The sequence below is a fragment of the Eriocheir sinensis genome, chromosome 65 (genome assembly GCF_024679095.1).
Source record: "Eriocheir sinensis breed Jianghai 21 chromosome 65, ASM2467909v1, whole genome shotgun sequence".
Lineage (NCBI taxonomy): Eukaryota > Metazoa > Arthropoda > Malacostraca > Decapoda > Varunidae > Eriocheir > Eriocheir sinensis.
The window spans coordinates 2,830,681-2,844,692 of record NC_066573.1 but is presented as its reverse complement, the minus strand read 5'-3'; positions in this window follow the sequence as shown (position 1 = coordinate 2,844,692).

Sequence of the window (14,012 nt, the reverse complement as noted above, 5' to 3'; positions counted from 1 at the left end):
TGTGTGTGTGTGTGTGTGCTAGCGGACGCGTGGCCCACTTATTAGGGCGGTGATCGCTTCGTCTTTTAACGATATTTTTTTCCCTTCGGACACTGAAATAACTTACGAGGGGTATGCTTCCTGTATTACTATTGTTGTTGTTGTTGTTGTTAGCATTATTACTATTATTTGTACTGGTAGTAGTAGTAGTAGTAGTAGTAGTAGTAGTAGTAGTAGTAGTAGTAGTAGTAATAGTAGTAGTAAAGAGAAGGAAATTAAAAACAAAGTAATACAGAAGCAACAAAATCATATACTATTGCCTTTGGTCTCAACACACACACACACACACACACACACACACGTATTGCACGCACACACTTTAGTATGCCTCGCAGCCTCTACATGCACAGCCACTCGACATCCACGCAAACAAAGCACGACGAAGGGAAGGGAAGGGAAGGGAAGGGAGGGGAGGGGAGGGGAGGGGATGGGAAGGGGAAGAGATGGGAAGGTGACCCCCTCCCCACCAGATGTACAGTACTACACTCAATGTCTCCGGTGCCTGACTACCGCGTCCATACACAACACGCCTCCGTTCATCACTGGCTGCCAGGCTACTGTGCGGCCCGTGCCTGTGCGTGCCGCCCCTCAAGGCCACGGCCAGGTAAGGCGGCCAGGTAGGTAAGCAGGCCGGGCTGACCCACGCCTGACCCGACGCAAAAACCTGCACGGCGAGTCTGAGGATGACCGGCACCATGCCACGCCACTATGTGAACATTACACACACACACACACACACACACACACACATGTAAATTTAATACCGCGGTGTTCACTGGCCCTTGAGCCTGTGGTGGGTGAGAAGTGAGAACCCCTTAAACTCGGGTCACCGATTGCGCTTACAGAAAAAGACAGGCTATCAAGTTCATTGCGTTAGTGTGAAATGTGTCCTGTGTGTCATTACCACTGCTTGCATAAAACAGGACAGGTATACGTAATTGTGTCTATCCACATGATAGGATAAGAAATTTGTGCCCTCTGGATATTTTTTTTTTACAGCAAAGGAGACAGCATAAGGGCACAAAAAAAAGGAAACAATAAAAAAAACGCCCGCTACTCGCTGCTCCTATAAAGAATCCGAAGAGGTGGCCGAAAGAGCAGTCAATTACGTGAGAAGAGGGGTTTTGACACCTTCCTCTTGAATGATGTTTTTGATGACTCCTTATCAAGACTTCGTTAAGTGTGAAATGTGTTCCGTATTAATGTTACTGCATTCGTGAGACAAGACAGGCACGGGGATGGTGTCTTTATGCACAGGAAAGGATACAAAACGCCTCCCTATCAAGTCAATGATGTTATGTGGAACGTGTCAGAGGCTTCATTGACACTCCCCTCATGTGAGACAGATAAGGGGATGTCTTTGTTCTCAAGATGAAGGGCTATACCATTTGTGGCCTCTAAACGGCCTCTGATGCCTCTGCCCCCCACCCCCAAGCCTGACTACAAATCTGTGCATGTGGTGACTACGGGCCAGTTCGACAGTCCAACAAAGAATCATTGTAAGCGCCGAAACCAAACTATATTCACCACAATGATCAGTTATCTCTACTCAATACCAGACACTAAAGAGATTTCCTGTGTGGTTTTCTATAGTTTCCTTTGTATATCAACGCCAAACACTACAATTAATGTTCATGGTATTTTGTGTTTGGTTGGGAAGCTTACAATCTTGCTGTACTGGACTGTAAAACTGGTCCTACGACTACTAGGCTCTGTGAACTCTATGCATCCACAAGATCTGTACACGGCACTGCCCCCATCAAGTCATCGTTATCATCATCTTCATCTTCAAACCCTACTAGACCGCACTGCTCCCATCAAGTCATCCTAATCATCATCTTCATCTTCAAACCCCACTAGACCGCACTGCTCCCATCAAGTCATCCTTATCATCATCTTCATCTTCAAACCCCACTAGACCGCACTGCTCCCATCAAGTCATCCTTATCATCATCTTCATCTTCAAACCCTACTAGACCACTGCAAGACAAGGGCCATTCTAAACATCCTCCATCTCTTTGTCTGATGTTATAGTACTCCATCCTGCTCTGGCAAATCCACATATTTCTTCTCTCCACCTGGTTCTGTCTTCCTGGTGGCAGCTCAAGGGCAGAAAAGAACAAAGAGCTAAAATCAATTCTTCCTCTTAATCATTACAATATATTTAAGCTTTGTTACTTAATGTGTCACAAACCAAGAAAACTTTTTAAAAATATTTCTTTGACTCACTTGCAGGAAAATTTGTGCCATCGCTAAAGTCTGTTCACTTAAGTCTGACCCAAGCTGACAACATAAACCTAAGCGTGTTTGTAAGCACAGTGTAGATTAGCAGAAAGTGCTGCATGAGATAAACACAAACAGAGGTTAAAGAAAACTTGGAAGCCACAGCAGTAGCCAATCAGCACTCAGCTTGCAAACACACTTAGGTTTATGTTGTCAGCTTGGGTTGGACTTAAGTAAACAGACTATAGTAAAACGTACTCTGACCTCAACACACACAGCAGCAGACTGGGTTGGAAACAAAGGAAAGAAGAAAAAAACGCGACCATTAGTCATGTCTTTGTTCTACTGAGTTTCCAGGACAAAACACACGAAAAGAGGATTTCCCATAAACTAACAGGAAACTCTGCACCATTAATATCAAAAGTGACCCCCCCCAGAGAGCAGAAAGGGTTGGAAAGGAAGAAGATTAGTCATGGCATGGTTCTAGTGAGCCTCAGGGACAGCAATAAACTAAAGGATTTCCTGCGCTAGACCCAAATATGACCTCAGCCAACACTACAGCTGAATCCTTTTTAGACACCTTACAGCTCACCGTGAAATATGAGGATCTGACAATTCTCAAAAAATGTACCGAATACCCTTAGATCACTGGAATAGAATTTGAGGGAAATCTAAGGGCAGTATGAAGACCAATGGGTAGACTCTAGCCACTGGTACCCACATGACCAACACAACACCGAAATAGATTTATCTTTTTGGCCACTCTACTCTATTTAGGAGCAGTAAGTAGCAGGCTTTCTTTTTTCATTATTGTTTTCTTTTTTTTACGCCCTTGCACTGTCTCCTCTGCTGTAAAAAAAAAAAAATAAATAAATAAAAAGCCCAAAAATTTCACTAAAATCTTATTCCACTGACCCATGGGTGTTCAATACTTTATTTGATGGCTTTATGCACTATAAAAGCCCATTACTCCTCACAGCACCTTCTTGCGTGAGAGGTAGCACTCTTGTAACTCTTAAATTATTTAGCTCAAGGAATTCTTCAATCATCTTTTTAATCCACTAATCTGAATTCCACTAGTCAAATAGCCATACTCTGAATTCATGCAAACAAGGAATTACTACAGTTGGCCCTCTATACCAAAGAAATTCAAGGTGTTAGTTCAATGGGATCTATCGATTTGGGACTGGTAGGACTTTTTTTTTTTTGTGTGTGTGTGTGTGTGTGTGTGTGAAGGAGTCAGGTAAAGATCGCATTATAAGGAAATCCTTTAAACGAGACTCGCTAAATGGAGGCTCTACCGTACAACCTTAGTGGTCTGAATTCTTGATGGCATGAAATTATAATCCCCCCCCAAAAAAAGGAATACATCCCATAATCCAGAGCACAAGATATGATAAATATATGCACAATACACAATAATACAATCTTTCTATATCTTCATCCTTCCACCTCAGAAATGAAGAAAAAATAGTTGAACATACACTGTAAAACTTCAGCATACACGCACTCTGGCATTTGATAATATAATGCACTAAATAATTTACGCCCTTGAAACTCACAAGTAACAAATGTTTCAGTCTACAGCAAATAGCTACATGGCTTACAAAGAGCTTTTTTTCATCACTGCATCATATAACTACATCACAATACCGAACGACCACTTCCCTTATGATGAGGCAACACCAACTCACTACTGCAAGAAATCAGTCCCACCACTATAAACCACTAGGCCAACACCACCCGTCAAAGCCCAACACTGATCACACAAACTAGACAATGCACACTGAAGGGGTACCAACACCACCCATCAAAGCCCAACACTGATCACACAAACTAGACAATGCACACTATCAGGGCACAAGAAGGGTCAAGCAATGATTCTGAAGGGGTACCAACACCACCCATCAAAGCCCAACACTGATCACACAAACTAGACAATGCACACTATCAGGGCACAAGAAGGGTCAAGCAATGATTCTGAAGGGGTAAGAAACAGTGATGGGAGTGAAAGGATATCAATCTATTGCTAATCCATGGCTTGGAAAGGTCTATTTTTTCTAACACATTATATACCCATCACAGTATCTAGCAACCACTCATATATTATTAACCTGTATCAAAACTCAATACTATAACAGAAGATCTTGGTCGGTATTATAAGACACCTTCGCTTCTCACATCAGCTATTTCTAAAGGTCAAAGAGAGGATCAATCGGGTTCTAATGAGTGTTTCTTTAGGTAAACGGTACAGGAGGGTCACACTACCACCAGGGTCATAAAACTACTCCTGGAAATGCCCAAAACTCCTATGAAAGCCTTGGCAAATATGTGAACTTGAGTGACGGAATGTTTAGCAATACGGCCCCTTGTCTCCACACACTAGAAACTGCTAAGCCAACACAGTGAAGATGAAGATGAGTCACAGTACAGTCACTATCAGTCGCATCATATCCTGTGCTTGGCAAGCTCTTGGAAACTGAACAACCATTTTAGAATTAAAAACAAAAACATCACCGGTAAAAGTGGTCTGACTATCCTTGACCAATCATAAAACTTCTTTTATCCTAAAAACTACCCGTGACTGAGCCAGAGTTGGCAGTTTCAACACAAAAAGATTTGTTTCCATGTGTGTGACGGCATTAGAGAGACGGAAAGGCACAATCAAGCATTTACTAAAACATACCTACTGTAGGAATACAAATGCACTGCTTTTATTACAAAGTAGCCTGTTTTTATATCACTTATGAGCAAGAGGAGACGACACCACTATAAACACTTGCCTGCACCATGACGGGCTGGGGCCAAATATCATCCAGGCCCCTCAAGCATAGGCGTTATAGGCATATACGTAAAAATAAAAAATAAAAATAAAAATAAAATAAAAAACACCCGGATCTTGGTCACAGTCTCTGGGAGGCAGACCCTCTGTTTCAAGTGGTGACTACAGCCCTTATAGCAGCATGCTCCCTCCTAAACAGGCTATATTACTGCAAAATAAAAGACACCAGCAGAGAATGTCAATGACGATGATAAAAATATGTAGGCATGGAGGGCGAGACATTACAGCGATATGAATATTAAACCCTTGTGTGCGACGAGCAAGAAAGGTCAAGGGTGAGAGTAAAGGAAATGGATGAGTACACAAAAGAATATCTGTGACGTGTAGAAGACAAACAGGACAGGGTGTGGCATACAATAGTACTACAGTAAAGACATAAAAAAAGGCACTGTGCTGAGGCATGCAGTTATTAGGAGATGGAAAGGATGAAGATCATTAAAAGAATTTACACTAGTAATGTTGCAAGGAACAGTAGACAGGAACAGTTACAAGAAAATGGACATCATGAAAAACTGAGCAAAAGAACGGAAGCAGGACACAACAAAACACTCACTCAATAACAATTCAAATAGAACATATCTTCATTTACAGACAGACAGATAGATGGACAGATATACTAGATAGATAATTTCTCCTCAACTTACAATGGGGTTCTAAAAGAGAAACAAAGAATCAGGTTAACATCTATAGTCAAACCAAACCAAGCTGGCAGCCTGGGCATGTCAGGCATGGTTGTTAACCCAGTAGCAGCGACGGGCCAAATTTGTGGCTTTACCGTGTAGCAGCGACAGGCCAAATTTGTGCTGTGATTTTAACCCCCCAAAATAGATGATACATAAACTGATCACAAATGCTTTGATATATATTATGAAATGGTTTGTGTGAGTGATGACTTTTTCTCATTTTTATCGCTTAGAGGGACCATTAAGAAACATGATCCCTGCTGCTACCGGGTCAATGGATTAGTGTGTTGTCACTTTTCCATATGGCTGGGTCAAGGTCAGAAAATAATTGAAGGGTGAACCAGGGCAGTGGGGTCAAGAGACAGGAGGGTGCCAGTTTGTTATATACCGCTGAATTTATATGTATTTTTATGTTTTTATCATACAATTACATTATAATAAACGAGTAACTACAAAGGACAAAAGACTGTTTCTTTATTTGTATACATGATACTATATCCCTGTATATAAGTATGTATCTTAACGTGGTAGCAGCAGGGATCATGTTTCTTAATGGTCCCTCCAAGCGAGAAAAATGAGAAAAAATCACCCTTCACACAAACCCTTTCATATATCACAGCATTTGTGATCAGATTATGCATCATCTATTTTGGGGGGTTTATATCATGGCACAAACTTGGCCCGTCGCTGCTACCGGGTTAAATATAATGAATGAATATATATGAACATGTTCATTTCTCCATGCTGCTGGGTGGGTGGGAACATGGGCGTGCTGCAACTTGGAAATTATTTCATATTTTTTATATAGAACATGTCATATTCAGAAATATATATACTTCTACATTACATTTGACAGATAATATTGAGTTTAGCTGCCCATTTCACATCTTTGATGAAAGCCAGATAAGATGACATTCATAACAAAGTTGCATTATGCATTTCCCATATGTCTGAGTTTCTGTATAAATGTCTCATTATTTAGTTTAATGTTCCTTAAAAATTCAAAATATTTGTAAAAATTGTATCAATATATGTACTTCTTTTTTGTTATCTTATACAAGTGTCACATGAGGTGAGCACACAATAACTTTCTACAATTACTGCATGCATATGCCAGACATACTTTGCTGGGAATTATGGTCAGGACGGCCCCTGGCCCAAACGGCCCTCCCTGGCAGCCTGACACTAACCATGACAGAAAGTTGGAAAGTTTCGTTTAGTTGGCGCAACATCTGTGGTCATATGCCAGAGAGAAACAGAAGGGGAAGGAATTATAGGAGGGAACAGATCCCAGGAGATGGGACACAATCCCCGATTAATACCTGGTACCCATTCACTACTGGGTGGACAGGGGCGTAGGGTATCGGAAAAGCCGCCCAAATTTTTCCACTCCGCCTGGGAATCAAACCAAGGCTCTCTCGGTTGTGAGCCAAGTGTGCTAACCACTGCACCACGAAGCCCCCCTAACCATGACAGTCCCCCACATTTACAGTCCCAGTTCTGTAGTAAATTTCTTCTAGATTCTCTACCATTATTTTGTAAAATTACTTTCCCTGTCCATTTTTTGTGTTGAAAACTGATTCCTCAGACAAGTTCCTAATCCTGTATCCTTTTCAATGTTTTCAATTTACTTTGAAGGACTTTATATAAAAGATTTTGATACGAAATGAATCATATCATTAGTTAGAATAGCCTGTAACCATCAAACGAGGCAATATCCCTCCATCCCGCATATATATTACCGATGCTTCTTAGGCCACAAGCTTTCAGAGAAACACCCTGACTAAATATGTCAGCATGTTGGGCAAGAAGCAGATATATATCTAAATGTTAACCAATGTTTCAGGGAATAATGAGATTGTTGAAGCCTTTAAAGCCTAAAGCACCACCAAAACACAACCAGCATGTCATTTTACCCCAATGTACCCAACTATTTAACCTGGTAGCAGCGACGGGGCAAATTTGTGCCATGATATAAACTCCCCAAAATAGATGATATATAATCTAATCACAAATGCTTTGATATATATTATGAAAGGGTTTGTGTGAGGGGTGATTTTTTCTCATTTTTCTCACTTCGAGGGACCATTAAAAAACATGATCCCCGCTGCTACCGGCTTAGCCAATGTGGTGATCGTTCCCCACTCCCATGGCTGTGACAGCACTCTGTAACTGTATTTTCAACATAAACTATAGAGGGAAACTGACCTTTTTTTTATTAGACCTGTAGAATGGTGTTCTATTTTTTATGCTTTGGGTTTTCTTTCAATTACATAATTGAATATCCCTTGATGAAGATTATCTTTAGTGACTAAAAACATCAAAACCAATCAATAAATAATCAAATACAAAAGGAAAAGGAAAGTGTCCCAAAACCTTAAATTTCTGAACACGTGGCTCCAACAATCTAGGTTTTCACCCTGAAAGGAAGGCTAATTCTTGCTATCATGGTAATTTTCTTTATGTAGTCGAATGGCTTTTGTTTCAAGCTTTTCATTAACACATAAAACACTGAAATCCACCAATAACTAGTAGAGTTACAGACAATTTTGAAAACTTTTCTTTAAACGTGATTTTCTCAAAACTATAAAAATGGCAGGTCGCCCTTTTTACACTATATGCCTCATATATACTTACACGACGCAAACAGTCAACGTACTTGTAACACACACAACCAAAATTACCAAACATATCACACAAACAAGCACTCGTACTTTCCACACACCATACCATACCATACCATAAAAATCAAATAAAAAATAATAAATAAATAAATAAATAAATAAAATAAAATAAAAAAAATGTGACCGGCATAGCCTCACTCAATAAATTTTAGACTGCAGTACAATACTCATTCAGAAAACAAATATACACTCACTTGTCACCACAACACTAACAATTACACATGATTCACTTCCCTCCCCTGCACACTCAGCTCCCCCTTCCCCCAACAGCCAACCCAAATATGTGTGTTAAGCACCTGCATAACCAATCTAACCCAACCAACCCCCACCCCACTGAAAGAGTATCAACACCTTCCTCTTGGATTTTAGCAGCATGAGATAACACGTAAGGAGGTGGTAAGGCAGGAAATGATATATTGATACATTTATAAAACTAACCTAACCCAACCCCACCCCACACGCACCATAGGAATTAGCATAGACAAATCCCTCATAGATTTCAGTGGTACAGGACAACACACGAGTAGTTAGTTTACTTCATAGCACAATCGACCGATCTTCCTCCTTCGTGATCCCAGTATACAAGACCCATATTAGACCCCTACTTGAGTTCTCCTCCTTGGTATGGTTCACCCAGTGCCTTGGAGATCTTAAACTGATAGTCCCCCAAGAGAAGATGGACCAAACAGATTTCAGGTCTGGAATCCCTCCCCTAATCTTACCGACTCAAGCTGTTAAATCAATATATAGTCAAATAATGGCTTACTTAATCAGACCTTATCAAATGTTGGAAGATATTTCACAACCAATCAGTTTATTAAACCCTCTGATTTGTTCCATTTGCCTTTCCAGTCAGCTACTTAAAGGTCAAAGACTCAAGGTGTCTCATCAGTTTACTTCTATTGACTACAGAATACGATTTTTCAACAATAGTTATATCCCTTTGGAATTCCCCTCCAATTGAAGTAGTAGGAAAGTTTTGGAAGGTTTTGTTTAGTCGGCGCAACATCTGTGGTCATATGCCGGAGAGATACATAAGAGGAAGGAATTATAGAAGGGAACATATCCCAGGAGATGGGACACAACCCCCGATTAATACCTGGTACCCATTCAATGTTGGGTGGACAGGGGCGTAGGGTATCAGAAAAGCCGCCCAAATTTTTCCACTCCGCCCGGGAATTGAACCCGGGCTTTTTCGACTGTGAGCCGAGTGTGTTAACCACTGCACCACGAAGCCCCTATGAAGTAGTAGGAACAAACACAGTTGTCAATTTCAAGTTCGCCCTACTCACTCACTTATCTGACGTGCTTTATAATTTTGAAGGCTGAACACAAGTACACTGCTTATGGCACATCCTTCCAGCCCCTATAGTCACATAAAGCACTATGATTTGATGAGGTTTCAGGCCCCGGTCCGCCACCGTAGCAGTGCTCCACAACTTATGGACTGGAGTGCCGACAGTTTTTTGGCTCACCCAACTTTTTATGCTATATTTCCTTGTTGTGCTACAGAGAATGGATGGCCCAACTAGGTGAGTAAACCTGGTGAATCTCATTTCATTTCTAGGGGACCCGCAGAGGGCACTCTCGGGTGGCATGATATGCAGGGGTTGTGCGGGGGATTCAAGGGGCCAGGACAGAATTAGGATAAGGGTTAAGATGAGGAAAGGTATTGGGACATGGTGAAGGGCCAGGATTAGGGAGATAATGATTGATGATCCTATTCATAAATGTGTCAAGAGTGGGACTATTAACTACATGAGATGGGAGATGATTCCACTCTTGGATGCTGCGGGGAAAGAATGAATATTTTAATATACTAGTGTTAGTCTGGTTAGTGTGGCATTAAGGTTATGGCTGCCTCGAGTGGATCGTTTAGTTGTCGGGTGTAAATAAGTGTCTTTGTTTATGTCTACTAAATTGTTTGTGATTTTATATAGCATTTGTTGTCTGTGTATTTGTCTCCCCCCACACCCCATAGGAATTAGCAAAACAGCTCCCCCTTGGATTTCTGCGGTACAGGACAACACACGAACAGGAAGCAAGATTACGGAACGTTAATAACACCAAATAAAACCGACCCAAGCCACCCCATCCTTGTTAACTCCTTGACTGCGGATTTCCTACAGTCAGACCTCACCAAGCTACAGGAATGGAACAAAAAGTGGCTGCTACAATTCAATGAAGAAAAATGGGAAGGGATATCCAGCACACCAATACCACATGGGAAACACTCCACTATCCACCACAGAGCCAGAGAAAGACCTGGGACTACATGTTACCAGGTTACCAGGGAAGGCCAAATCCGTGCCAATTGCAGCGGAGGGGTTAAAATTGTCAAGGGAGCTGGGGGAAGCACATCTTACCTAGACGGGTTCCACGAAAAGGGAACCCCATATGTGCCAACACGCCAGCAGAATGCATATTTGTGTAATTACTCTTAGCACTAAAACTATTAAGCCGCCGCTGGAAGGTGTGTTGATTGCACTAAGTAAAGACTAGTTATAAAATATAATGACATAAGTATATAAGTGAAATAAGTATTTATATTTATATTTCTGTAAGTAAAATAAAATAATTTAGTTGACATGTTCTGTGACAAGCGTTTAGGAACTATAGTTATAAATGAGATCATATGAAATTATATACAAGGATACATTGGTGTTAGTACGTAAGGGTTAATATTCGTATAGTCTTTGACCAAGGTACTCTGCTAGTTTTCTCTTAAATACAGTTAAGGATGTTGACAGGATAACTGAGTCTGGCAGGCCATTCCACAAAGCCTGGCCGCCCCCGCCCCAGGCCAGCACCACGGCGCCCTAACCCCCACCCGCGCCCCGCCGCCCCCTCCTCGCCTCACCTGCCGCGGGGAAGCCCTCGGAGTGTAGTCCCGGTGTGCTCATTTTCATGGTAGCGCCGCACGCCCCGCAGCCTGGCCCTCCGTGACCTTTGTGCACCACTGTAAACAAACAACAAGTGCACGGCGCCCTGCGCACGCCTCGCCCTCGCTCACCGTTGAGAGATTATCGTACTCAGAGCCTCGTATTTACCGGTTTCTGAGCCATAGCTATTGTCAAAAACCACCAATAATTAACCGTTTTAACGATAACTATATATGAAGGCAGTTATTGGGGTCGAAGAGGCAGTTTTTGGGTTGGAAATCGGCAAACAAAAATAGCTGAGTACGACAATCTGGCAGCGTTGCCCTTGCTGCCGCCGCCCCGTTTGCGGCTTGTTTTTTATTTCATTCCAGAGTTTTCATTGCTTTTTGGCTCTGTTTTGTATTAGTTGTGTCTTTATGGTATATGCAGTGAGGGAGACCATGTTTTCTATACCGTAGCTCTAGCTGTATACTTTCCAGGCTTGGGTCCAAGTACATGTCCACTCGGCCTCTTGCAGTTTCCCTATGTTCTTATGTTGTTATGTAAGCACACTATAATGTACTTGTACTTGTACTCGCAGACAAAAGTTTTGATACCTACTTATATTTGCATTTATACTCGTACTCCAAGTACTCGATATTTTAAGAGTACTTTCGAGTGCATCCGAGGACATCCAAAAAATGCAAGTGTGGCTGCTGTAGTGTTTGACGACCTGGCTGGGTGGAGGTGACCGAGGTCAGGGTAAGGGCTTAATAAAGGTGTGACCTAAGCTTGGGCCTGTGGGTGAGGTGATGTTGAGGTCATGTGAGGTGACTCTGGACGAAGAGGAGTTGGCAGTTTGCCACTTGTCAAAAGCAGAGAAAATGGAAAAATCTTAAGATTAAATCAGTAAAAAGTACTTGTACCTGGATTCGAGTACAATACAAAAGGACTCATCCACGAACTCGAGTTCGACTATAAGGCGCAGTAATACTGTAGGGACTTGTACTTGATTCGTGATGTCATGTAATCGTACTTGGACTCGAGTACCAAAAATGTACTTGAACCGAAGCCTCTTTCGCCCTAGCTCAGAGGTCGGCAACCCATGATTCTAGAGGAGCCAGTTTCTTCAAACTTGGCAGAAGAGCAGTCCTGCTGGGGCCGCATGTAAGCTGTGAATGGAAATTACGAAACATTAATATTTCCTCCTCCATATGGGACCTAAATAATATAGGCTGCCCACAGACAAGACAAGAAAGTAAATTACACTAAAATAATAATAATAATAATAATAATAATAATAATAATAATAATAATAATAATAATAATAATAATAATAATAATAATAATAATAATAATAATAATAATAATAATAATAATAATAATAATAATAATAATAATAATAATAATAATAATAATAATAATAATAATAATAATTATTATTATTATTATTATTATTATTATTATTATTATTATTATAGCAGCTGTCATCAGGTAAACTATTATATTCATGATGCCTCTCCTTTAATCTAACATGATGTCAGCAACATATTGCCAATCGTTTATAGTTTTTTAGCACGACTGCACACGTATTACATACTTTTGAACAACATTCCAACTGTACTTAATATATCTGGTCACTATATGCTGGGTTCAAACATCAATGTGGCTTCTGCTCCTGAGCTTCTTTGGAGAGCTGTTCAATGTCTGGAGCGTGTGCTCTCATTTTATACGATAATTTGGACGTTTAAAGCAGGTGGCGGCAGCCACACAGGTCTCTTGAAAGAGCCGCATGCGGCTCCGGGGCCGCAGGTTGCCGACCGCTGTGTTTGTGAAGTTCCGAAGTCTGAAAAGTTTTCTTACGAAGTTCTAGCTCTGTATCGTATTATTTGTGTTTTCAAGGTTTATGCAGTAAGGAGAGAGGATCAACGACACATCACCGGTAAAATCATAACCACTGCACCACTGATATCCTTCCTCTCCCACAAAGTTAAATACACGCGACTCGTTCCCTTCCAAGTTTCTACCTACGTTCGTTTTATCTTTTGATCTTCTCGCTGCTAGTCTTCAACTCCCTACTCTCCTTGTCTCCCCAAGCTTACTTATATATTCTAAATTATTCTTTCACCCTCTTGTTCCTTTCCTGTAAGCCACGGTTGGTGACCTGCGGTGTGTGCCCGTAAAAGAAAATGAGCAGTGAAGTCTCTCAGAAAACGATTGCCTCGCCTTAGCTACAGTGACTAAAGTATTTCTGGAGGGGCGCACCAAATGTTTAAGTCTTAGTAAAGTTTATTGAATGAAAAACGTTAATGTACATCTAATTTCTCTGGTTATACAACTTTTAACGTTTTAAACTTGACAAAATCCTTAATATTGTGGAGCTCAATCACTATTATTTTAAGTCGTTACAAGAAAAAAAAATAGCTAGGAGATGATCTCATCCTTGCCGACTCTTTATTGTACGATGAAAACTGTTATAAAAGACTATGAGTGAATATTAGTCAAGAATATTGCTTAAAGTATCACCATAGCCATCACCATCACGCACGAAAGGAGAACAAAAATAAGAGGGAAAGGAGACAACACGGAGAGGATAATGGAGTATTTTTCCTCCAATGTTACAGGAAAACAAACAATAATCCCGCCAGTGGTGTGGGGAGCTGCGTGTGTACTGGCTCTC